We start from the raw sequence: 27,425 nt of genomic DNA on the forward strand, positions 1-27,425 counted from the left end.
TGGCTCCTAATATTTTGACTATAACATGGTGAAAGATTTCAAGATAAAAAGACATGCTAGGCAGCAAAGAACTCATGGTCAAGGGAATAGTCTTAGTTTCTAAGGAAGCGATACAGATGTTAAGACTAAATAAAAATTTTTAAATAGTAACTAATGGCATCTAGGATGACAAGGATATTGAGGAATATAAAGCTTTCTAAAGAAACTAATTACATTCTAGATGAGCAAAATTAGTAAACCAGATTCTTCTAGGCTTTAAATTGGTGGATATGATCAGTTTACTATCTGTTGTTGAAGTGACTGTAGAAATGACAGCTATGCCTCTGACAGATGGGTGAGGATAAAATTATGACAGAGTTACCTCAGGAATATAAAGAAGGTATCTTCTTGGAGTTCGCTATAAAAATATCTAAGACAGGGCTTCCCTGGTGGCGCAGTGGTTGGGAGTCCGCCTGCCGATGCAGGGAACGCGGGTTCGTGCCCCCGTCCGGGGGGATCCCACATGCCGCGGAGTGGCTGGGCCCGTGAGCCGTGGCCGCTGAGCCTGCGCGTCCGAAGCCTGTGCTCCGCAACGGGAGAGGCCACAGCAGTGAGAGGCCCGCGTACCACAAAAAAATAAATAAATAAATAAAAATAAAAAATAAAAAATAAAATATCTAAGACAATAATGAACAGTATGAACTGTTCAGGTATAGAAGCATCATGCCCCTTTTTTATTTCTTATCATGAAGTTTTTCAAAGAACTAATGATAAAGGTGTTTATGTATAACCTTTTAACCTCTCCATCCTTCTGGTATTTGGAGTTCTGAATTTAATGAGAGTTACGATTAGGCTTTCTAATAATGAATAATGTAATACCAAGCATACCACCAAGGCAACTAGAGCCCAAATTAAAGGAGTTCTTATTGTACTTTATATATTCTTGCTGTATATTATATGTGATATTTGCTATATTTAATTTTGAAGAGCTGCTCTCTAACAGTGGGGAGGTGTACTGAAAGAAGTGAATGGGTGATATTCTATCTTGTTTTGTAAAGATTTCAAAACAACCGAATTGTGTTTGTACTTACATGTGTTCAAGTAGCCAAACGATTAACACAAAATATCCTCAAAGCATGAGAAGGGACCTTAGAAATGATTTGGTGCAGTCTTCCATCCAGTGTAGGATTCTCCTCAGTTTCTCAAAAACCAAAAAATCAATTTATTTTATGGTCTAACACCCTTTCACCAACCATGTGGGGTGGTCTTTCCTTCAACTTTGTGCTGTCCACGATGTTAGGTATAAAATGAGGAGTTTGAGACAAGATCTCAAATATTCCTTTACACTCATTGATTCTCATATATTTGCTGCCACCTGGAACTTACTGAGCTTAAACATTATGTGTGCTCTCACGATTATGAATATTTTTAAGTGAAAAAGTTAAAGAAGTTTTCTTATTCTAAAATCATACAAAATGAAGGCTCATACAGACTTTTTCATGTTGAGAAAACTTTTAAAAAGCATCAAGACTTTCCAAGATGGTGGAGGAGGAGGAGGACGCGGAGTTCATCTCTCCCCACAAACGCATCAAGAATACATCTACATACGGAACAATTCTAACAGAGCACCTGCTGAACGTTAGCAGAGGACACCTAAAAGGACAAGGAAGATCCCCACATAACCGGGTAGGATGAAAGAAAGAAGAAGAGAAGAGGAAGAGGAGAGGAAATGGAACAGGACTTGCACCCCTGGCGGGGAACTGGAAGTGAGCAGAGGTTCCCGCATCTCAGGAAGCTCCCTCCCTGGCAGGGAGATCAGCGGGGACAGAAGGGGAGCTTCAGAGGCTCGGAGGAGAGCCCAGCAACCGGCCTGTGGCAGACAGGACAGACTGAGACTTATACAGATGGTCAGTGCCACAGCCCTGCACACCCCAGCTTGAGAAGGGTGTCTGCCAGTGCACACAGGGGCAGGGTGCTGGAACATGGGGCTTGGAGAGCAGACCCAGGAGGGGACCACTGTTGGCTGTGAGGAGACAGCCTAAGGGGATGGGAGTGAGGAGTTCTGCAACTGGAAATGCTCGCGGAGGAAGCCCAGATGGCCACAGAAGCGAAGTGCCATTGTTGAGTGATGTGCAAAGTGGGGGCCGCCACTGCAGCTTCTCTCCTCACATGCTGGCCCGTCTCCATGGGCAACCAGGGAGGGCTCCCACAGTACCCGGCTCGCATGCCACTGGCATCGCCTCCTCTGCACCGTCCCCCCTCCCCCACCGCTTGCTATCCCAGCACCATCCTGCCTGGGCGGTCCACTCACCCTGACTGCCACCTGATGGGCTCGTGCACTCCAATCGCTACCCTAGCACCCTCCAGCCCGGGTGGCTCACTCACCCCAATTGCCTCCTTGGCTCTTTCCTGCCTGATGGGCTCCTGTGCTCCGGCAACCTCTGGAGCAGACTCCAGTGTAAGGAATACAGGCAGAGGTGGGGCTGAAATCAGAGATGAGCCCCAGGGGCCCTGTGACTAAGGAAGAAGAGCTGAAATCTCTCCTCACAGCTGCACAAACCACAGTTACACCTCCCCAAACGGTCTCCTAAATTCACCACCTGTGAAACATCCAAAAGGACAACAAGTGCTCCTGCAGCTGGGACAGGTCTGGCTTTAGCAGCTGTGGGCTCTGTGGGCACGAACACACGGAGGTTTGGCAAAGCCAGAGTCTGAGCTGCCTCCATAGCTCCCACTGTGGGTCCAGGTGTACAACTACTGCAGTCCTGGGACCTGACCTCAGTGGATATGCACTGGTGGCTTGGTGAAAACAATGCCTGAGAGTCACCAGGGCCACCTGCCAGCATACCCACAGATAAGGTGGGACTGAGAGCAGGGTCAACAACAGTGTACTTTGTGAGCCCACACAATGGGTGAAAGGGGACACAACAGAGCACATTCACAAGTGAAGAGCTCCAAAGGAGGAATACCCAGTGGTTTCTCTCCCAGTGGGAGTGCTCCAATCCCACCTACCTTGCACTGCAGATCAGAAAGAAAGCTAAGAAACAGATATGGGGCCTCTACTCCAACAATTAGAGAATAGACCCTGCCCCTGACAGGGCAATGACAACCACAGAGCAAAGGGGATGCCCCGCTCAATATCCAGGGTAGGCTCTGGTCACCAAAACATCAGTCAAACCCCCTATCAAAGGTATAATGGCACAAGCCTCTGGACCAACCTCACCCACCAGGGGGCAGACACCAGAAGAAAGAGGAACTACAATCCTGCAGCCTGTAGAAAGGAGACCAAAAACACAGTAAGTTAGACAAAATGAGATGACAAAGAAATATGCTGCAGACAAAGGAAAAAGATAAAAACCTTCAAGAATTACTAAATTAAGGATGATACAGGGGGGCTTCCCTGGTGGCGCAGTGGTTAAGAATCCGCCTGCCAATGCAGAGGACATGGGTTCAAGCTCTGGCCTGGGAAGATCCCACATGCCATGGAGCAACTAATCCGGTGTGCCACAACTACTGAGCTGCACTCTACAGTCTGCGAGCCACAACTGCTGAAGCCCGCGCACCTAAAGCCCATGCTCCGCAACAAGAGAAGCCACTGCAATGAGGAGCCCGTGCACCACAACAAAGAGTAGCCCCTTTTCGCTGCAACTAGAGGAAGCCCGCGCACAGTAACAAACACCCAACACAACAATCAATCAATCAATCAATCAATAAAAAATAGACGATATAGGCAATCTACCTGAAAAAGAATTCAGAGTAATGACAGTAAAGATGATTCAAGGTCTCAGAAAGAGAACAGAGGCACGAATTGAGAAGATACAAGAAATGTTTAAAAAAGACACAGAAAAACTAAAGAACAAAGAAACAGAGATGAACACTACAATAACTGAAATGAAAAATACACTAGAAGGAATCAATAGCAGAATAACTGAGGCAGAGGAACGGAAAAGTGAGCTGGAAGACAGAATGGTGGAAATCACTGCTGTGGAGCTGAATAAAGAAAAAAGAATGGAAAGAAATGAGGACACTCTCAAGGATCTCTGCGACAACATTAAAAGCACAAACAATTGAATTATACAGGTCCTAGAAGAAGAAGAAAAAGAGAAAGGGCCTGAGAAAATATTTGAAGAGATTATAGTGAAAAAATTCCCTAACATGGGGAAAAAAATATTCACCCAAATCCAGGAAGTGCAGAGAGTCCCATACAGGATAAACCCAAGGAGGAACACGCCAAGACACATATTACTCAAACTAACAAAAATTAAATACAAAAAACAATATTAAAAGCAACAAGGGAAAAGCAGCAAATAACATACAAGAGAATCCCCATAAAGTCATTAGCTAGTTATTCAGCAGAAACTCTGCATGCCAGAAAGGAGTGGCATGATATATTTAAAGTAATGAAAGGGAAAAACAACCAAGAATACTCTACCCAGCAAGGCTCTCATTCATATTTGATGGAGAAATCAAAAGCTTTACAGATAAGCAAAAGCTAAGAGAACTCAGCACCACCAAACCAGCTTTACAACAAATACTAAAGGAACTTCTCTACGCAGGGGAAGAAGACATAAGGAGGCCACAACTAGGAACAAGAAAATCACAAGTGGGAAAGCTCATGCATAAAGGCAAAGATATAGCAAAAGCAGGAAATCAGCCATACACAAATATGATAACAAAACCAGCAACCATGAGACGAGGAGAGAACAAATGCAGGAAATGGAAATTGCATTTGAAAATAAGAGACCAGCAACTTAAAACAACCTTGTACATAGACTGCTTTATCAAAACCTCATAGGAAATGCAAACCAAAAAACTACAATAGATACACACACAAAAAAGAAAAAGCAACCCAAACACAAAACTAAAGATGGTCATCAAACCACTAGAGACGAGAACAAAAGAGGAAGAGAAGAAAAAAGACCTATAAAAACAAGCCCAAAACAATTACGTAAATGGCAATAGGTACATACGTATCAATAATTACCTTAAATGTAAATGCATTAATTGTTCCAACCAAAAGACACAGAATGGCTGAATGGATACAAAAACAAGACTTATATACATTCTGTCTACAAAAGACCCACTTAAGATCTAGGGACACATACAGACTGAAAGTCAGGGGATGAAAAAAGATATTCCATGTAAATGGAAATCAAAAGAAAGCGAGAGTAGCAATACTCATATCAGACAAAACAGACTTTAAAATAAAGACTGCTACAAGAGACAAGGAAGGACACTACACAAGATATAAATCCAAGAAGATATAACAACTGTATATATATATGCACCCAACATAGAAACACCACAATATATAAGGCAAATGCCAACAGCCGTAAAAGGGGAAATTGACAGTAGTACAATAATAGTGGGGGACTTTTAACACCCCACTTTCATCAATGGACAGATTATTCAAACAGAAAATTAATAAGGAAACACAAGCCTTAAATGACACATTAGACCAGATAGACTTCATCGATATTTATAAGACACTCCATCCAAAAGCAGCAGAATATACTTTTTACTCGAGTGCAAATGAAGTTTCTTTAGGATAGATCACATCTTAGGTCAAAAATCAAGCCTCGATAAATTTTAGAAAATTGAAAACATATCAAGCATCTTTTCCAACCACAACAGTATGAGATTAGAAACCAATTACAGAGGAAAAAAAACTAAAAAACACAAACACATGATGGCTGAACAATATGTTACTAAATAACGAATGGATCACTTAAGAAATCAAAGAAGACATCAAAAAATACCTAGAGACAACTGACAAGAAAAACATGACAATCCAAAACCTATGGGACACAGCAAAAGCAGAGGGAAGTTTATAGCAATACAATCTTACCTCAGGAAACAAGAAAAATCTCAAATAAACAACCTAACCTTACAACTAAAGCAACTACAGAAAGAAGAACAAACAAAACACAAAGGAGAAAGAAAGAAATCATAAAGATCAGAGCAGAAATAAATGAAATAGAGACAAAGAAGAGAATAGCAAATATCAATCAAACTAAAAGCTAGTTCTTTGAAAAGATAAACAAAATTGATAAGACTTTAGCCAGACTCATCAAGAAAAAAAGGGAGAGGACTCAAATCAATAAAATTAGAAATGAAAAAGAAGTTATAATGGACACAACAAAAATACAAAAGATTGTAAGAGATTGCTACAAGTAACTATATGCCAATAAAATGGTCAACCTAGAAGAAATGGACAAATTCTTAGAAAGGTACAACCTTCCAAGACCGAACCAGGTAGATATAAAAAAAGTGAACAGACCAATCACAAGTACTGAAATTGAAACTGTGATTAAAAATCTTCCAACAAACAAAAGCCCAGGACCAGATGGCTTCACAGGTGAAATCTATCAAACATTCAGAGAAGAGTTAACACCTACGCTTCTGAAACTATTCCAAAAAACTGCACAGGAACACTCCAAAGCTCATTCTATGAGGTCACCATCAGCCTGATACAAAAAAAAAGAAAATTACAGGCCAATATCACTGATGAACATAGACAAAAAAATCCTCAACAAAAGACTAGCAAATCAAAGCGAACAACACATTAAAAGAATCATACACCATGATCAAGAGGGATATATCCCAGAGATGCAAGGATTTTTCAATATCTGCCAATCAATCAGTGTGATACACCACATCAACAAACTGAAGAAGAAAAACCATATGATTATTTCAATAGATGCAGAAAAAACTTTTGACAAAATTCAACACCCATTTATGAGAAAAACTCTCCAGAAAGTGGGCACAGAAGGAACCTACCTCAATAAAGGCCATGTATGACAAACACACAGTAAAAATCATTCTCAATAGTGAAAAACTAAAAGCATTTCTTCTAAGATCAGGAACAAGGATGTCCACACTCGCCACTATTATTCAACATAGTTTTGGAAGTCCTAGCCATGGCAATCAGAGAAGAAAAAGAAACCCAAATTGGAAAAGAAGAAGTACAACTGTCACTGTTTGCACTTGACATGATTCTATACATAGAAAATCCTAAAGATGCTACCAGAAAACTACTAGACCTAAAAAATGAATTTGGTAAAGTTGCAGGATACAAAATTAACACACAGAAATCTCTTGCATTCCTATACACTAACAAAAGATCAGAAAAAGAAATTAAGAAAAAAAATCCCATTTACCATCACATCAAAAAGAATAAAATACCAAGGAATAAACCTACCTAAAAAGGCAAAAAACCTGTACTCAGAAAAATATAAGATACTGATGAAAGAAATAAAAGATAACACAAACAGATGGAGATATACCATGTTCTTGGATTGGAAGAATCAATATTGAGAAAATGACTACCCAAGGCAATCTACAGATTGAACACAATCCCTATCAAATTACCAGTGACATTCTTCACAGAATTAGAACAAAAAATTTTACAATTTGTATGGAAACATAAAAGACCCCGAATAGCCAAAGCAATCCCGAGAAAGAAAAGCGGAGATGGAGAAATCAGACTCCCTGACTTCAGACTATACTACAAAGCTAGTCATTAAAACAGTATGGTGCTGGCACAATAACAGAAATATAGATCAATAGAAAGGGGTAGAAAGCCCAGAAATAAAACCACACACCTATGGTCAATTAACATACAACAAAGGAGGCAAGAATATACAAGGGAGAAGAGACAGTCTCTTCAGTAAGTGGTGCTGGGAAAACTGGACAGCTACATGTAAACGAATGAAATTAGAACATTCTCTAACACCATACACAAAAATAAATTCAAAATGGATTAAATACCTAAATGTAAGACTGGATACTATAAAATTCTTAGAGGAAAACATAGGCAAAACACTCTTTGACATAAATCACAGCAATACCGTTCCGGATCCACCTCCTAGGGTAATGAAAATAAAAACAAAAATAAACAAATGGGATCTAATTAAACTTCAAAGCTTCTGCATAGCAAAGCATACCATCAAGAAAATGGAAAGACAACCCACGGAATGGGAGAAAAATATTTGCAAATGAAGCGACCGACAAGGGATTAATCTCCAAAATATACAAACAGCTCCTGCAGCTCTATTTCAAAAAAAACCCAAAGGACCCAGTCAAAAAATGGGCAGAAGATCTAAATAGACATCTCGCCAAAGAAGACATACAGATGCTCAAGAGACTCATGAAAAGATACTCAACATCACTAATTATTAAAGAAATGCAAATCAAAACTACAATGAGGTATCACCTCACATTGGTCAGAATGGCCATCATCAAGAAGTCTACAAAAAATAAATGCTGGAGAGGGTGTGGAGAAAAGGGAAACCTCCTACACTGTTGGTGGGAATGTAAATTGGTACAGCCACTATACAGAACAGTATGGAGGTTCCTTAAGAACCTAAAAATAGAGCTACCACATGACCCAGCAAACCCACTCCTGGGCACATATCTGGAAAAAAACATGGTTCGAAAGGATACATGCACCCCAAAGTTCACTGCAGTGCTGCTTACAGTAGACAAGACATGAAAGCAACCTAAATGTCCATCTACAGAGGAATGGATAAAGAAGATGTGGTAAATGTATACAAGGGAATATTACTCAGCCTTAAAAAAGAATGAAATAATGCCATTTGCAGCAACAGGGATGGACCTAGAGATTATCATACTAAGTGAAGTAAGTCAGACAGAGAAAGACAAATATCATATGATATCACTCATATGTGGAATCTTAAAAAATTATACAAATGAATTTATTTACAGAACAGAAACAGACTCAGAGACTTCAAAAAGAAACTTATGGTTATCAAAGGGAAAAGGTGGGGGGGTGGGGAGGGATAAATTAGGAGTTTGGAATTAACATATACACATGACTATACATAAAACAGATCATCAACAAGGACCTACTGTATAACACAGGGAATTGTACTCAATACTCTGTAATGGCCTATATGGGAAAAGAATCTTAAAAACAGTGTGTGTATATATATATATATATATATATATATATATGTATGTATGTGTAACTGATTCACTTTGCTGTACACCTGAAACTAATACAACATTGTAAATCAACCATACTCAAACAAAAATGTTTAAAAAAGACACTAAATTTTAAAAAAAGCATCTATTTTATAACACTTAATAAGCATATGTAGTCATCCTGAAAAAGAGATTTCTTTATTTATTATTCTGAAAGACTCCTTGCCAATGGGTGATAACATCTTGGGGCTACCTGATTTATGCTGTGACCATTAGAATATTGCCTTGCTAATGGAATTCTGATCTGTAGTTTATTTATTTTGGTTGTTATTTACTCAGATATCAATTCCAACACTCTCCTCAGATGTTACTCTCGCTTATGCTCTTTGTACTATGGCTGCTGGTCGGGGGACAAGCATGTATTTGGAAATAAGGCTTGCAGCATTGAGATGTAGATGTGACAGAGGCAGAAGTCAGTTTTGACAAGCAATCAAGGAAGCCTATACATAATTTAATATAAATTAAAATAAGAACATATTAGAAAGAAGCAATTTGTAAATTTAATTTGGGAGAGAAGGGAGAAGATTAAAAAGAGTTAGGGAAGCTGCTCTGAGGCTTAGTATAAGTTATATATCTAAGGAAGGGTTACCTACATGGGACATGAAGTAGATCAGCAGTTATCAATGGAAAGACTAGTAAAATAGCTCAGTACAATTTGCTGAAGATCAATATACTTGTCTGCAGTGTTCTAAGGCTTAATCATTTTTATTACTACTTCTACTTTGTCAACAGCAGTTAAGTACCAACTTGACACAAAATGAGTTCTGTCTACCTGATGTCATTTTACTAGAAGTATGAAGAACGGACTATTTTATTCTTTCTCTGTGGCATGCAGTATACGTAGTCATAATCTTCAAAATCACTATGTCATAAATTCATATCTACTTTGTTATTCATTTTCACCCTTAGGTCTTTTTGATCATTTGACGACTTTCAGATTTCGCTCCCTTTGAATACCTATTTTTATTGTTTTCCTCCTAAAGCACTTGTAGTTTCTATTTTGAAGAGGCAGAATCTCATTTTGCTGTTTTCACTCCATATTTCTAAGCTCTCTTGGTACCTTTATATTGCTTTGCTGCCCTTACTGTTGTTAGCATCACCTCCCAATTTAATATCATCTGTGGATTCCATTAACATTCATTTTACTCCCTATTCTACATCATTAATGCAGCAGCTATATAAGATAGGACAAAACACTGATCTCTGCAGCACCTAGACATATTTCCCAACTTGATACATTCTCCATTTATGGTTTATCAATATTTTTTATGGTTCTCCAGCCAGTTTTGAATACATGTGACTCTGCTTATATCCAGGACCATCTGAGTTAATTGTGCAAAAATGTCATGAGATACTGCATCATAGGCTCACAAAATTTCATAAATACTATACCTACCGTATTTTTTCATTTACTAACATTATATATAGAAAACTCACATTCTCAGGCTACTAGCTCAATGTTTATATTCTAGTAATCTCTACATATTTATTTCTCTTTTAATATTTGCACCATTACTTTCATGTAATGACTACAAATGACACAATGATTTTTAATTTTTTAACGCTCTTTAACTTTTAATTTTGAATAATTTTAGACTTACAAAAAGTTACAAAGATAGCAGAGTGAGCTCCCTTATACGATCTAGGACACCACATTGCAATTAGTGGTCATGTCTCCTTAGTCTCAATGATCTGTGACAATTTCTCAGTCTTTCCTTGTTCTTCATTACCTTGACACTTCTGAAGAGTGTTGGTCAGTTATTTTATAGAATGTCCCTAATTTTCGGTTTGTCTCATGTTGTCTCACAATAAGACTGGGGTTACAACTTTTTGGGTAGACTATCACAGAGTACCCTTTACAATTCATCATACTAGGGGTATATGGCATTAACATGACTTATCACCACTGGTGATGTTAACTTTGATCACTTGTTTAAGGTGGTGTCTGCCAGCTTCCTCCAGAGTAAGTTAGAAATTTTCCCTATCCACACTCTCTCCCATGCATTCTCTGTGATGGTTATTATAATGCCCCCAAATGAATACAAGTTCTTCGGGGGAAAATTTACTTTTTTATGCATAAAACATGGATATACATACAACACATAAACAGATATAAAGTATATTTGTGGTATTAAAAATTTCACCAGGAGTGTGGGGAAGGGTGTTAAGCAAAAGTGTCTAAAAAGGCTCATGTGTGTGTCTTGTGTGTGTGTTTGATGGGGGTGGGGTGATAAAAAAGAAGAAGAAAAAAAAGGACTAACAGATTCTTCTCTATTCACTGGAATCAAGTTACTAAGCCCAGCCTACATCCAAGCAGAGGGAAATTAAGTTCTACCTCCTAGAGAAGGGAGTATCTACATATGCTATTTGGAATTTTTCTCTAAAAATATTCTTTTTTTTTAAAGTCAATTTTGGTCAATTTTCTGTCAATAGTTTGGGTCTGTGTATTGATTTGGGTCTCCCAAAAAGCAGATGCAAAGATGGTATTAAACATGCAAGAGACTTACCTTTGAAAGACAACAAAGTGGGAGCAAGGGAAGGCAAGAAAGCCTTAGGATACCTGTGATGGAAAAATGGAAGGATGGAAGACTGGGCAGGAAGAATCTCAGACTGCAACACAGTTCTAAGAAGGTTTCAGCCCAGTCAATTGGGAGTCCTTTGCAAAAATATTCCATTAAAGGAGTCCTATATCTCATAGAAAAGAACCTGGATTACAACCTCCACCATATGGACTCATGGCCTGGAAGGATCACTTAGGAATCATGGCCTTGGCATGAACTTGGGAATGGGTTCTAAAAGACAGCAGTACCTGCAGCCATCAATCAATTATGTTCCCTATAGCAGGACGTCGAAGTAGTACATCTTCATGGCCACTGCAGTTGATAATTTTACACAGTCTTATTAAAACACCAGAAATTATTTTTGAAGTAATAGTACCTAATTCTTTCCCCATTCTAGGAGGTATCTTTTTACTTCTCTAAATATAGCTGCATATAATACAATAACCAACAATTTCTTAGAAACCATACTTTTGTTTTTCCATTTAAAAATACTGCTTTAATGATTTCTGGCACTCATAAGTAGTTAAGTATCTTAAACTAGATAACTCTCCTGACAATGACAATTATAAATTCTGACTAAAAGTAAACAACTATTTGAAGGCACTGTGGAGCAATCAATAGCAGGTAGAAACTGAAGGGGGTATGACCCTTGAAAGAAAGGAAGCCAATAAAATAATATCTACATTTTTCTGATTTTTCTGGTAAGATTATTTCCTTCTCTGCATGGTACATGTGGAATAGTGCCTAATTAGAAAGCAGCAGTTTTGGAGTTTGAGGCTGCTGGAGCACCTGGAAGTTGAAAGAAGAAGTCTCCAAAAAAGGGAAGCCACTGGGGATTGAGTGAGGGGGAAGGGTAGCTCCAAAATCTATATAATACCTCTCCTCAAATGCTTGGCTGACTCCTGAACTGTGCATGTTCAAAGTGATAGCCAAGAAACCTAGAAGAAAGCAACAGCTAAAAGACTAAAATAACTAAGCAAAAAGTTCAGCAGTTTACAAGTGATGATGAGTCAGAGTTTGGAAAGTGAATCCCTAAAGGTAGAGGGTCTTGGTAAACACCTCAGACTTTCTAGAAATCCCCAAAGGGGCAGAACTTAAAAGTAAGGTCCATGCCTAAGACTAGGAGAAAAACTGAAATAGATAAATTTGAACCAAGTCTAAAACCAAGCCTCCAGAGAATCAATAAATTCTACCAGTAATTTAACCACCTCCTAGAACAATATTCAAAACACTCTTCAGAGGAAGATAACATAATCAAGTTGTTAAACGTATTATCCACAATGGTAACATACTATCAAAAAAATCACAAGCTAAGAGAGAACTTGGGAAAATACAAACCATAGTCAAAAGAAAAAAGTCAACAGAAATGAACCCACTAACAACCCAGATATTGGGATTAACACACAAATATTTTAGAGTAGTTATATGTTAAAGAATGTGCTGGAAAAACAGGATATAATAAGTAAAAGCATGAAGAATTCCAGTACATATAGGAAAACCAAAAATAAAAATCAAATGGAAATACTAGAACTGAAAAATATAATATCTGAAATGATTAAAGAAAATCACTGAATGGAATGGCAGATTGGATAGTGTAGAAGAAAGGCTCAATGACCTTGAAGACAACTCAATAGAAATAATCTAAACTGAAGCACAGAGAGAAAAAAAGTATGAAAAAAAAATAGCAGATCATCAATAATGTGTGTTCAAAATTAAACAATCTAGCATGCTTATAATTGGAGTCCCAGAGGGAAAGGAGGAAGAGAAAAGCGCAGAAAAAATATCTGATAAAATATTGGACAAACTTTCTAAAATTGATTAAAACATAAGCCTATAGATCCAAGATGCACAGCAAACCCCAGGCAGAATACATAAACATAAAACCACAACTAGGCATATCACAGTCAAACTGCTTAAAACCAAAGATAAAGAAAAAAAATTTTTAGTAGCCAGAGGGGGGTGGGATGGGGGAGTCTATCCAGGGTAACAACGATAAAAATGTTGACTGACTTCTCATTACAGATTACACAAGACAATAGAAGCACATCTTTAAAATGATGAAGAAAAGCAGTATCAGCCTAAAATTCTATCGTCAGTGAAAATATCCTTCAAAAATGAAGGTGAAATAGATATTTGCTGATAACTGAATAATGAGATAATACCTTGTCAACAGACTTGCACTACAAAAAATGCTAAAGGGAATACTATATTAAAATTCAGACCTACAGGAAGAATCAAAAGTAGTAGAATAGTAAATACATGGTAAATATAAAACGCTCTTTCTTACTTTTCTTAAATTCTTTACAGTCAATTGACCTTTTAACAACTGGTGCTGGGAAAAAATGTATATTCACAAGCAAAAGACTGATGTTGGACACTTACCTTACACTACATATAAAAATTAGCTCAAAATGGCTCAAAGATTTAAACATAAGAGCTAAAACTATGACTCTTTTAGAAGTAAACACAGTGGAAACCTTCATGATATTGTATTTGACAACAATTTCTTTGGTATGACACAAAAGTACAGATAACAAAAGTAAAAACAGATAAATTGGATTACATCATAAAACATATGCACATAAAAGGACACAATCAAGTGACTGAAAAGGCAATATACGGAATCCAAGAAAATATTTGCAAATCATATATCTAATAAAGAGTTAACATTCAGAATATATAAAGAACTTCGCCAACTTAACAACAACAAAAACCAAATATCTTGAATAAAAATGGGCAAAGTACGTGAATATACATTTTTCCAAAGAAGATATACAAATGGCCAATAAGCACATGAAAAGAGGCTCAAAATCACTTATCATTAGGGGCATACAAATCAAAACCACAATGAGATACCACATCATATCCACTAGGATAACTACTATGACAAAAACAAACAAAAACAGCAGCCCTAGCAAGGAAATCCTCACACACACTACAACATGGATTAACCTTGAGAACATTATACTAAATGATATAAGCCAGTCACAAAATGACAAATACCATTATGATTCCACTTATATGAGGTGTTTAAAGCAATCAAATTCATAGAGACAGAAAGCAGAATGGTGGTGGCCAGGGACTTGAGGGAAAGGGACTGGAAAGTTGTTATTTAATAGGCATAGAGTTCCACTACTGCAAGATGAAAAGAGCTCTAGAGAATAGCTGTACAACAATGCAAATGTACTTTACTTAACACTGATCTGTACACTTAAAAATGGTGAAGTTGATAAATTTTCTTTTACCAAAATATTTTAAAGTCGATCAACTGCTTAAAGCAAAAATAATAACATACTGTGGAGTTTATAATGTGTAGATGTAAAATACAAGAGAAAACAGTACAAAGGATGGGAGGGAAGTAAATAGTATTACATCACTGTAAGGTTCTTACCTTGTGAGTGAAGTAGTATATTAATTTGAGGTACACTGTTACAACTTAAGTACAGGCATACTTTGGAGATATTACAGGTTCAGTTCCAGGCCACCAAAAATAAGGAGACTATGGCAATAAAGCAAGTCACATGTTTTTTTGTTTCCCAGGGCATACAGAAGTTATGTTTACAGTAAGTCCCCTACACACAAACAAGTTCCATTCTGAGAGCGCATTCGTAAGTCCTATTTGTTTGTAGGTCCAATAAAGTTAGCTGACTAACACAATTGACTATATGGTACTGTACTGTAATAGGTTTATAATACTCTTCACAAAAATAATACATAAAAAATAAATACAAAAAATAAAGAAAATATTTATAATTTTACAGTACAGTACCTCGAAAAGTACAGTACAGTAGTACAGTACAATAGCTAGCATACAAGGGCTGGCATCGAGTGAACAGGCAATAAGAGTTACTGACTGGAGGAGGGAGAGGAGGTGGGAGATGGTAGAGCTGAAGAATCATCAGCAATAGGAGATGGAAGGCAAGCTGCAATTTCATTCATGCCTGACAACAATGGAACGCACATTCGCATTTTTGAAAGTTCGCAACTTGAAGGTTCGTATGTAGGGGACTTACTGTACACTATAGCGTAGTCCATCAAGTGTGCAAGAGCACTGTGTACTAAAAAATGTACATACATACCTTAATTTAAAAATACTTTATTGCTAAAAAATGCTAACCATCATCTGACAATGCAGGGTTGCCAAAAAACTTCAATTTGTAAAAAACACAGTATCTGTAAAGTGCAATAAAACTAAGCGTGATAAAACAAGGTATGCCTGTACATGTTGATATATTGTAATCTCTAAAGTGGCCAATAAAATAACAACACAAGAAAGTATGACTGAGGATCAAGACAGGATGGTAGAGTAGAAGGACATGAGCTTACCTCTTCTGATGGAAATACTAGGGTCATGACTAAGTGCTGAACAACCACCGATGAAGAAATGCTGGAACCTACCAAAAAAGATACACTACATTCAGGGATGCAGAGGAGGCCACAGCAAGACGGTAGGAGGGGCATAATCACGATAGAAGCAAATCCCAACCATGCCGGGTGGGCAACCCACAAAATGGAAAATAATTATACCACAGAAGTTCTCCCAAAGGTGTGAAAGTTCTGAGCCCAACATAAGGCTTGGCAGCCTGAGGGTCTGGCAACTGGAGGAGGAGCCCCCAGAGAATCTGACTTTGAAGGCCAGTAGGGTTTAATCGTAGGAATTCCACAGGACCAAGGGAAACAGCGACTCGATGGTTGCAGGGCACACAAAGCGTCTCAAGTGCACCAGGACCCAGGGAAAAAAGGTGGTGACATCATAAGAGACTGGGCCAGAAAAAACTGCTAGTAATGGAGGTCTCCTGCAGAGGCGGGGGGTGGGAGGCAGCTGTGGCTCACTGCAGAGACAAGGACACTGGCAGTGGCAGTTCTGGGGAGTACCCACTGGCATGAGCCCTCTTGGAGGCCACAATTTTCTCACCAAGACCTGGCCCCATCCAACAGCCTGTAGGCGCCAGTGCTAAGATGCTTCAAGGCAAACAATCAACAGGGCAGGAGCACAGCACCAACCATTAGCAGAAAAGCTGTGTAAAGTCTTCCTGAGTAAACATCCACCAGACAAATACACCCCCTGACACAGCCCTGTCCACCAGAGGACAAGCCCCCGCTCCACCCACCAGTGGGTAGGTAACAGTCCCTCCCACCAGAAAACCTGCACAAGTCTGTTAGACAACGTCATCCACCAGGGAGCCGACAGCAAAAGCAAGAGAAACTACAACCCTGCAGCCTAAGGAACAGAAACCGCAATCACAGAAAGTTAGACAAAATGAGATGGCAGAGGAATATACCCAAGATGAAGGAACAAGATAAAACCACAGAAGAACAACTAAGTGAAGTTGAAATAGGCAATCTACCGGAAAAACAATTCAGAGTAATAATAGTAAAGATGATCCAAGATCTTGAAAAACAATGGAGGCGCAGATTGAGAAGATACAAGAAATGACTATCAAAGACATAAAAGAACTAAAGAACAAACAAACAGAGATGAACGATAGAAAAACTGAAATAAATAAAACACTAGAAGGAATCAATAGCAGAGTAACTGAGGCAAAAGAATGAATATGTGAGCTGGAAGATACAGTGGTGGAAATCACTGCCACAGAACAGAATAAAGAAAAAAGAATGAAAAGAAATGAGGTCAGCCTAAGAGACTTCTGGGACAACATTAAACACATAAATATTTGCATTATAGGTCCCAGAAGGAGAAAAGACAGAGAAAGGGACTGAGAATATATTTGAAGAAACAATAGCTGGCAACTTCCCTAACATGGGAAGAAAACATTCCCCCAAGTCCAGGAAGTGCAGAGAGTCCCAGACAGGATAAACCCAAGAAAAAGCAAGCAAAGACACATAGAAATCAAATGACAAAAATTAAAGACAAAGAAATAATATTAAAAGCAGCAAGGGAAAAACAATACAACTCCCGTAAGGGTCTCAGCTGACTTCAGCAAAAACTCTGCAAGCCAGCAGGGAGTGGAATGATATACTTAAAGCGATCAAAGGGGGAGAACCTACAACCAAGAATACTCTACACAGAGAGGCTCTCATTCAGATTCGATGGAGAAATCAAAAGCTTTACAGACAAGCACAAGCTAAAAGAATTTAGCACCACCAGACCAGCTTTACAACAAATGCTAAAGGAACTTCTCTAGATGGGAAACATAAGAAAAGAGAACAAAAGAGAAAGGGAGAAAGAAGACCTATAAAAATGAACCCAAAACATTAAGAAAATGGCAATAGGAACATACATATTGATAATTACCTTAAATGTAAATGGATTAAATGCTCCAACCAAGAGACAGACCAGCTGAATGGATACAAAAACAAGACCCATATATATGCTATCTATTAGAGACCCACATCAGACCTAGTGACCCACAGAGACTGAAAGTGAGGGGATGGAAAAAGATATTCCATGCAAATGGAAATCAAAAGAAGGCTGAGTAGCAATATTCATATCAGACAAAATAGACTTTAAAATAAAGACTGTTACAAGAGACAAGGAAGGACACAACATACTGATCAAGGGATCAATCCAAGAAGAAGATATAACAATTGTAAATATATATAAACCCAACATAAGAACACCGCAATACATAAGGCAAATGCTAACAGCTGTTAAAGGGGAAATCGACAGTAACACAATAATAGTGGGGGACTTTAACACCCTATTTACACCAAAGGACAGACCACTCAGACAGAAAATTAGTGAGGAAACACAAGCCTTAAATGACAAATTAGACCAGACAGACTTCATTGATATTTAGTGGACATTCCATCCAAAAGCAGCAAAACACACTTTCCTCTCAAGTGCACACAGAACAACATTCTACAGGATAAATGACATCTTGAGTCAAAAATCAATCCTTGGTAAATTTAAGTAAATTGAAATCATATCAAACATCTTTTCTGACCACAACGCTATGAGATTAGAAATCAACTACAGGAAAAAAACTGTTAAAAACAGGAACACATGGAGGCTAAACAATGTGTTATGAAATAATCAATGGATCACTGACAAAATCAAAGACGATATCAAAAAGCACCTAGAGACAAAGGACAAGGAAAACACGATGATCCAAAACCTATGGGACGTAGCAAAAGCAGTTCTAAGAGGGAAGTTCATAGCAGTACAACCTTTCCTCAAGAAACAAGAAAAATTTGAAGTAAACAACCTACCCTCCTTACACCACCTAAAGCAACTAGAGAAAGAACAAACAAAACCCAAAGTTAGTAGAAAGAAAGAAATCATAAAGATCAGAGCACAAATAAATGAAATAGAGATGAAGAAAACAATAGGAAAGATCAACGGAACCAAAAGCTGGTTCTTTGAAAAGATAAACAAAATTCATAAACCTTTAGCCAGACCCATCAAGAAAAAAAATAGGAGAGGACTCAAACTGATGAAATTAGAAATGAAAAAGGAGAAGTTACAACGGGCTCACAAAAATACACAGGATCATAAGAGATTGCTACAAGCAAATATATGCCAATAAAATGGACAACCTAGAAGAAATGGACAAATTCTTGGAAAGGTACAACCTTCTAAGACTGAACCAGGAAGAAATTTTAAAAAGTGAACAGACCAACCACAAGTACTGAAAATTGAAACTGTGATTAAAAATCTTCCAACAAACAAAAGCACAGGACCAGATGGCTTCACAGGTGAAATCTATCAAACATTTAGACAAGAGTTAACACCTTCCCTTCATAAACTATCCCCAAAACTTGCAGAGGAAGGAACACTCCAAAGCTCATTCTACAAGGCCACAATGACCCTGATACCAAACCAGACAAAGATATCACACAAAAAAAGAATATTCCATGCCAAATATCACTGATGAACAAAGACGCAAAAACCCTCAACAAAATGCTAGCAAACCAAATCCAACAACACATTAAAAGGATCATACACCATGATCAAGTGGGATTTTTCCCAGGGATGCAAGGATTTTTCAATATCTGCAAATCAATCACTGTGATATACCACATCAACAAAGTGAAGAAGAAAAACCATACGATCATCTCAGTAGATGCAGAAAAACCTTAAGACAAAATTCAACACCGTTTATGAGAAAAACTCTCCAGAAAGTGGGCATAGAGGGAACCTACCTCAATATAATAAAGGCCATATATGACAAATGCACAGCAAAAATCATTCTCAATGGTGAAAAACTGAAAGCATTTCCTCTAAGATCAGGAACAAGACAAGGATGTCCACACTCACCACCATTACCAACATAGTTTCAGAAGTCCTACCCATGGCAATCAGAGAAGAAAAAGAAATAAAGGGAATCCAAATTGGAAAAGAAGTAAAACTGTCTTTGTTTGCAGATGACATGACACTATATGTAGAAATCCTAAAGACGCTACCGAAAAAACTACTAGAGCTCATCAATGAATTTGGTAATGTTGCAGGATACAAAATTAATACACAGAAATTTCTTGCATTCCTATACATTAACAATGAAAGATCAGAAAGAGAAATCAAGGAAACAACCCCATTTACCATTGCATTAAAAAGAATAAAACACCTAGGAATAAACCTACCTAAAAAGGCAAAAGACCTGTTCTCAGAAAACTACAAGATACTTACGAAAGAAATAAAAGGTGACACAAACAGATGGAGAGAGATATACCATATCCTTGGATTGGAAGAATCAGTACTGAGAGAATGATTGTACTGCCCAAAGCGATCTACAGATTCAATGCAATCCCTATCAAATTACCAATGGCATTTTTCATAGAATTAGAACAAAAACATTTACAATTTGTATGGAAACACGAAAGACCCTGAACAGCCAAAGCAATCTTGAGAAAGAAGAACGGAGATGGAGGGATCAGGCTCCCCAACTCCAGACTATACTGCAAAGTTACAGTCACCAAAACAGTAGGGTACTGGCACAAAAACTAAAATATAGATCAACGGAACATGATAAGAAAGTCCAGAGGTGAACCCACAAACCTATGTCACCTAATCTATGACAAAGGAAGCAAGAATATACAATGGAGAAAAGACAGCCTCTTAAATAAGTGGTACTGGGAAAACTGAACACCTACATGTAAAAGAATGAAATTAAAACACTCCCTAACACCATACAGAAAAATAAACCCAAAATGGATTAAAGGCCTAAATGTAAGGCCAGATACTATAAAACTCTTGGAGGAAAACATAGGCAGAACACTCTTTGACATAAATTGCAGCAAGATATATTTTTATCCACCTCATAGAGTAATGGAAATAAAACCAAAAATAAACAAATGGGACCTAATGAAACTTAAAAGCTTTTGCGCAGCAGAGGAAACCATAAATAAAATGAAAGGACAGCCCTCAGAATGGGAGAAAATATTTGCAAACATAGCAACCAACAAGGAATTAATCTCCAAATACACAAACACCTCATGCAACTCAATATCAAAAAAAGAAACAACCCAATCAAAAAATGGGCAGAAGATTAAATAGACATTTTTTCCAAAGAAGACATACAGATGGCCAAAAATCACATGAAAAGATGGTCAACATCATTAATTATTAGAGAAATGCAAACCAAAACTGCAATGAAGTATCACCTCACATTGGTCAGAATGGCCATCTTCAAAAAATCTACAAACAATAAATGCTGGAGAGGGTGTGGAGGAAAGGGAACCCCCCTACACTGTTGGTGGGAATGTAAACTGGTACAGCTACTATGGGGAACAGTATGGAGGTTACTTAAAAAAGTAAAAACAGAGCTACCATACGACCCAGCAATCCCACTCCTGGGCACATAGCCAGAAAAAAACATGGTTTGAAAGGATACATGCACCCCAAGGTTCACAGCAGCAAGACATGGAAGCAACCTAAATGTTTATTGACAGATGAGTGGATAAAGGAGATGTGGTATATATGTAAGTGAATATTACTCAGCCATTAAAAACAATGAAATAATGCCACTTGCAGCAACATGGATAGACGTGGAGACCATCATACTAAGTGAAGTAAGTCAGACAGAGAAAGAGAAATATCATATGATACTGCTTATATGCAGAATCTTAAAAAAAAATGATACAAATGAACTTATTTACAAAACAGAAACAGACTCACAGACTTAGAGAAGGAACTTATGGTTACCAGTGGGGAAGGGTGTGGGGAGTGATAGATTGGGAATTTGGGATTGACGTGTACACAGTGCTATATTTAAAATACATAACCAGCAAGGACCTACTGTATAGCACAGTACTGGCTCAATACTCTGTAATAACCTAAATGGGAAAAGAATTTGAAAAATAATAGATACATGTATATGTATAACTGAATCACTTTGTTATACACCTGAAACATTGTTAATCAACTATACTCCAATATAAAATAAATTTTTTAAAAAAATTCAGATTCATGTGCTTCACCTTGGACCAGCCAAACAGGATTTCATACATAGAGTCCAGCAACCTGCTTATTAAATAAACACCTCATGTTAATCTTAGCCACGCTGTTTTGGAAACTATTGCAACTATCAAGTTTCATCTAATTCTGTATAGTCTATCTTTCCAATGTTTCTCATCCATTTCTCTCCTTTCCTATGGCCTCTACCCTAGTTTAAGCCTGCTTCATCTCTTAGCTGGACATCTGTAATAGGATTTCCTTGCCTCTAGGATATTTTCCACTCTAATTCATCCTGCACACAGGGGCCTTTTTAATCTTACTAAATCACAGCTCCACTCATTTAATGTGACAAGAACTTATTGAGAGCATACTATATACCAGGTGCTCTAGGGCAGAAGGTTCTAAGTGGGGTTGATAATCAGTATCATTAAGTGGGAGAAACCTTTTAAAAACAGAGATTCTCTAGCATTCCTCCAGGCCTACTAAATTAGAATCTATAGAGCCAGAGTTGAGAAAACTTTATTGTTAAAAAGTTCCCCAGGTGACTCTGATACTTTTGAGCAACACTAGACTGGAGCATATAAAGATTAAAACATTCTTCTGGGGCTTCCCTGGTGGCGCAGTGGTTGGGGGTCTGCCTGCCGATGCAGGGGACGCGGGTTCGTGCCCCGGTCCGGGGAGATACCACGTGCCGCGGAGCGGCTGGGCCTGTGGGCCATGGCCGCTGGGCCTGCACGTCCGGAGCCTGTGCTCCGCAACGGGAGAGGCCACGGCAGTGAGAGGCCCGCGTACCGCAAAAAAAAACCAAAAAAACAAAAACATTCTTCTGTATTTCATATTGTACTGGGGGAGTTGTGAACATATGCAAATAACATATAACACATTGGTTAATGTGTACCAAGTGCTACAATAAAGAGTAATTCTAATTGCATTAAACACTTTTAGTAACATGCCAACCTGGAAGAAATCTTTTCCTCCTCTAATTTCCCACAGTACTTTATAATTCTCTTACAGTCTCATTTTTATCTTGCACTATAATTATTTTTGTATATGCCTCCTGTCCTTTCCACTTGTATTTGAAATCAGAACCTTGGCCTTATCAGAGCACATAATCTGACAAAGAATTTTTTTCAGAGTTCTAATTTATTTACAGGATAAAGCTGTATCCCCCAAAATACTAAAATATGCATGGTTATGCATTTAATAAATTATCTCAAAAATTGGATGTCCTTGTAACTCTTGGATATATGTGGCCAAATTTATGGATTTTAATCTCAGCAAGGCACTTAGTACAGTTCCTTCAATAAAGCAGGTACTCAATAAAAAAGTTATGTGTGAACCAATGGGATCTGGGGAAAATGTCTTTGGATATGCAAAAACATACTTAGTATGTCCAGTATCTACTTAAGAGGTTATAGATTCCCAATGAAATAATATGCTGGTGGTTTTTGCAAACCAGATCCCTATGAGCCAAAACCAATCAGCTTGTTTTTGTCTGTTTGGATGACCCGGTATTTTGTTGGTGTGCTGGGATGTGTGTGTGTTGTGTTTTTTGTTTTTTGACAAATTTTAATTTGAATGTCTTTGGGCAAATATTCTCTGACTTACCACTGGCTCTCCCATTCCCTATTACCTTACACTAATCTGATGTACACAATTATGTTATCTATAGGTCTAAAGATGAGAGTTCTAATGATGACAGACAACTGCTCCCAATCATTTCTTCTTTTTGAGTGTTGGTTATTGTTACGGACTGAATTGTGTCCCCCCGCAAATTCATATGCTGAAGTTCTAATCCCCAGTACTTCAGAAAGCAACCATACCTGGAGATAAGGTCTTTAAAGAGGTAACTAAAGTAAAATGAGGTCTTTAGGATGGGCCCTAATCCAATATGTCTGATGTCCTTATAAAAAGAAATATGGACACAGATGTGTATGTCCATGAAGTAAAGACCATGTGAAGACAGAGGCAAAACTACATGCCAAGGAGAGAGGCTTCAGAATGAAATCAACCCTGCTGACACCTTGATATTGGACTTTCTAGCCTCTAGAATTGTGAGAAAATTAATTGCTGCTGTTTATTTCCTCAGTCTGTGGTATTCTGATACAGCAAACCCAGCAAACTAATACAGCTACCAACTATATTTAATACTAATCTTAACTTAGGCATTTTTACATTAGAATTAAGTTTACCATGTTCAAGTCATTCTGCCAGGTACAGTGGTGAATACAACTCTAAGTAGCTTAGAATCTAGCAGATGTGGCAAACTATATGTAAGATACATTCATCAACATAAATGATAAAAACATTACCAGCCCTAAAGAAAAAAAAGCCAAATAAAGAGTATATTTATAATTCTATGTGTGTTCTGGAGGGAGAGAGTTAACTATGGGTTACAGCTCAAAAAAATTCAGAATGTGACCTGGGTCTTGAGAGATTAGTAAGATTCAACCAAGCAGAGGGGAGAGGACATTTAGGTGAGAGGAATAGAGAGTACAAAGTCAAATGCTACTACAGAGAACATTGTTTTTCCCAAGTAAATCTACCTTAGATTCAGGTCTACTTTCTTGGCTTTCTAAACTCTATAATCACTATATATTTCTTAATTAATGTCCTAAATCCTTATAACATTTAGGCATTTTCCCCCTGCAGATAAATAACAGTATAACTGACTTCGTTCAGTATAATACTGACATCCAAAGGATGGTCTGGTTCATCTCTAAAGCCTCCTGGGCTTCTGCTGAGAGTTGGTTTTATTTTCAAATGGTCTATGAGGGCAATAAGCAGCTCACAGAACATTCTCTTTTGAAATCTGGCCATTTTTTGATCTCTTGCTTGTCAAATCTCATCACAGTAGATGGCTCCACAGTGCAGGTGGCCTGTGTTTTCTTAAGTGCCTCTTCTTCTGAAGAATGTGTTACTCTGTTCATTAATGTTTCATACCTAAGTATTCTAATATATTTAATTTTTTATGTAATGAAATTTCTAACCTTCAGGCTGAGTAAGTTATTTGGAATGTTTCATCCAAGCTGCTGGAAAAGTGCTCAATAGCAAGGAGTTTTAAAGATGGAATTTTAAGAAAGGGGTTGGCAGGAACCTAAACACATATAGATCTAAGCTTTCATAAATGCTTCCCTGTCTTAAGTGTAGAGGAAGAAATTCTTCTTGATAAGCAGATAAGTTCTGCTGAATTTTTCTTTTAGATTTTGGAGACAAGAATTTAACGACTTTTGTTTTGTTAAAAGATGTGTTTCAAAGCTGTTAAGTTTTTTTTTAAAGTATTATTTGTCTGTAGAAAGCCTTACTTCTCCTCCATCATTTCAACAATGCTTACTTTCTTCCATAAATGAGAGACTTATGTGAGACCACTATCGCCAAAAGAGATACACGTTGAACCAAAGGAGCCATGCATAGCACCTGGTTTCAATTATTTTAGATTCAAGTGATGATCTAAGAAAGGAGGAGCCTCAGCTTAATTAGTTTGATTCCTGTAATGGTCTGGATTCAAAGCACCTGCCCATCTTACCATCTAACTTCAGACTTACGGGAGATTAAGAACTTAAATTAGAGAAGCTTTTAGACTGTTACATAAAATTTTTAAATTAAGCTCTTTAATACCCGGTTTAGATGAAATTTGACGGTCAGAAATAACTAGAATTTTAAATTTAACCATAACTCAAGTTGCACTCAATATTTAAAGACTACAAACTGTGTACGATACAGTAAAAATTCACACGGTAAACCATTACTAAATGTTTAGAAATACAAATTTTCACCTTTTTCTTTTTTTAGTACTCAAGTTTCCGTTACCCCTTACCCAACAAGTGGTGGTGGTACTACACGCTTACCTTGGGGAAACAACTTGCACTTTATAACTGGACAGGAAAATCGTTTGGTGAGAGAGAAGGCTAAAGGAAACGGAGGCCGGTGGCGTGACCGTAGCACAGGCCCGCGGTTACTCTTGAGGAGACGGCCTCAGCCCCAAACCACCTGGACCACCTAACATGACCGCTTTTCCCGCGGCGTCTCGCCTTCCGGCTGTTAAGTCACCACAGCCCGCCCACCGGAAGCCGTCGTCATGGCAGCGCTGTTTGGTCCCACCCCATCACTTCGCCCCGCCCACCGCCTTGCACGCTTGCGGCCAGCCGGGCTTCGATTGGTCCATCTGTTCTTCACTCTGGAAGACGTTCCGGGCTGCGAGGCTGTGGAACGCTCGCTTGAATTTGTGGCGCGGAGAGTTCGTGAGGTAAGGAAGTCAGCTGGCCGTCTTGCTGGAGCCAACAACCTGGGTGGTGAGCGACCCTGAGGGGAGAAGGACGATAAGGGCGGCCGAGGTGCAGGGACGCTGAGTCAAACAAGCCGCCTCGAGATGGGGGGCTTCAGCCGGGCTGCTTCCCTCCCTGAGGCAGCCCCTCTGTTCGCTTCCTCGCAGCCTCTAGGTTCTTCTCTCACGTCGTTTTCCTCGCGTCTCAGAGACAACGCGCCCGCCCCTCTTCTGTCGCCCCTGGAGGGAGGCTCCTCCTGACGCTCACTTTTCCTCTTCTTTCGCGGTGTCTCTCATTTCCTTCCCTCCCCAGTAGCAACCCTCCGACCCTGCCGTGCTTACACCTCCCCTCCCGCAAGCATACTTGACTCCCCCCGACCTCTTTCGTAATTATATCCGGCTCTCCATCACCAACACTGTCAGAAACTTTCAACCTGCCCTTGACAGTGTGGAAAAGACTCCTGAGCAACCTGGGGGGCGCCCCACATCTCACAAACTGAGTCCAGAACGTTCCTTATCAAGAAATAGGATGCTGTTGTCCACTTCTTCCCAACTGGGACGCAGTGAAGGTCCGGTGGAAAGCGGCAGGTGCAAGCGCTGTATAAATTAGCGCTACAGAAATGTAAGATCTTGTCCCAGTTGCTGACTCTGAATGATTGGATTCCTGTCGAAAACAGGATTATTTTGTTCTTGGTCGGACCCTGTTAACACATACTTTTCGTTTTGACGTTATGAATTCTGTCCAGACCTTAAAACATAACAAAGCCAATAGGTCTGTTGGGGTACAGTGAAACTGAGGCTTGAATGGTAACATAAAAAACAAACAAGCAAAAAAACACTGATTGAAAAGTGTTCTCCTCATTAACCTTCTGTGTCTATTATGATCTGACTCCCCCCACTACACCCCCATCGAATGAATTTCAAACTGAAATTCAGAACCACTTAAAAGAGTTTTATAGTATAAATGGACATCTTTTCCTATATCCCCTGTCTATGACTATGAAAATCTTATATTTTCTTTATAATCTGATCATTCAACTTGATTTTCTGTATGTCCAGCCTCTGGAACAGAGGTTCTTAACTTTTATTTTGTTCTTGGTCGGACCCTGTTAACACATACTTTTCGTTTTGACGTTATGAATTCTGTCCAGACCTTAAAACATAACAAAGCCAATAGGTCTGTTGGGGTACAGTGAAACTGAGGCTTGAATGGTAACATAAAAAACAAACAAGCAAAAAAACACTGATTGAAAAGTGT

The 27,425-nt window shown here is 38.5% G+C and overlaps 1 long non-coding RNA gene across 1 annotated transcript in view; it reads right to left on the reverse strand.

The window, feature by feature from the left end:
* The window catches only part of LOC129391417 (uncharacterized), a 159,434-nt gene extending 133,463 nt beyond the window's left edge, over window positions 1-25,971 (reverse strand). The window contains exons 1-2 of the long non-coding RNA XR_008615496.1: window positions 25,752-25,971; window positions 15,873-15,940 (exon numbers count right to left, since the gene is read on the reverse strand). This is a non-coding gene — a long non-coding RNA (uncharacterized lncRNA). The remainder of the gene's footprint in view (window positions 1-15,872; window positions 15,941-25,751) is intronic.
* Window positions 25,972-27,425: the final 1,454 nt, after the last annotated feature.

Source organism: Physeter macrocephalus, chromosome 17 (assembly GCF_002837175.3).
Source record: "Physeter macrocephalus isolate SW-GA chromosome 17, ASM283717v5, whole genome shotgun sequence".
Lineage (NCBI taxonomy): Eukaryota > Metazoa > Chordata > Mammalia > Artiodactyla > Physeteridae > Physeter > Physeter macrocephalus.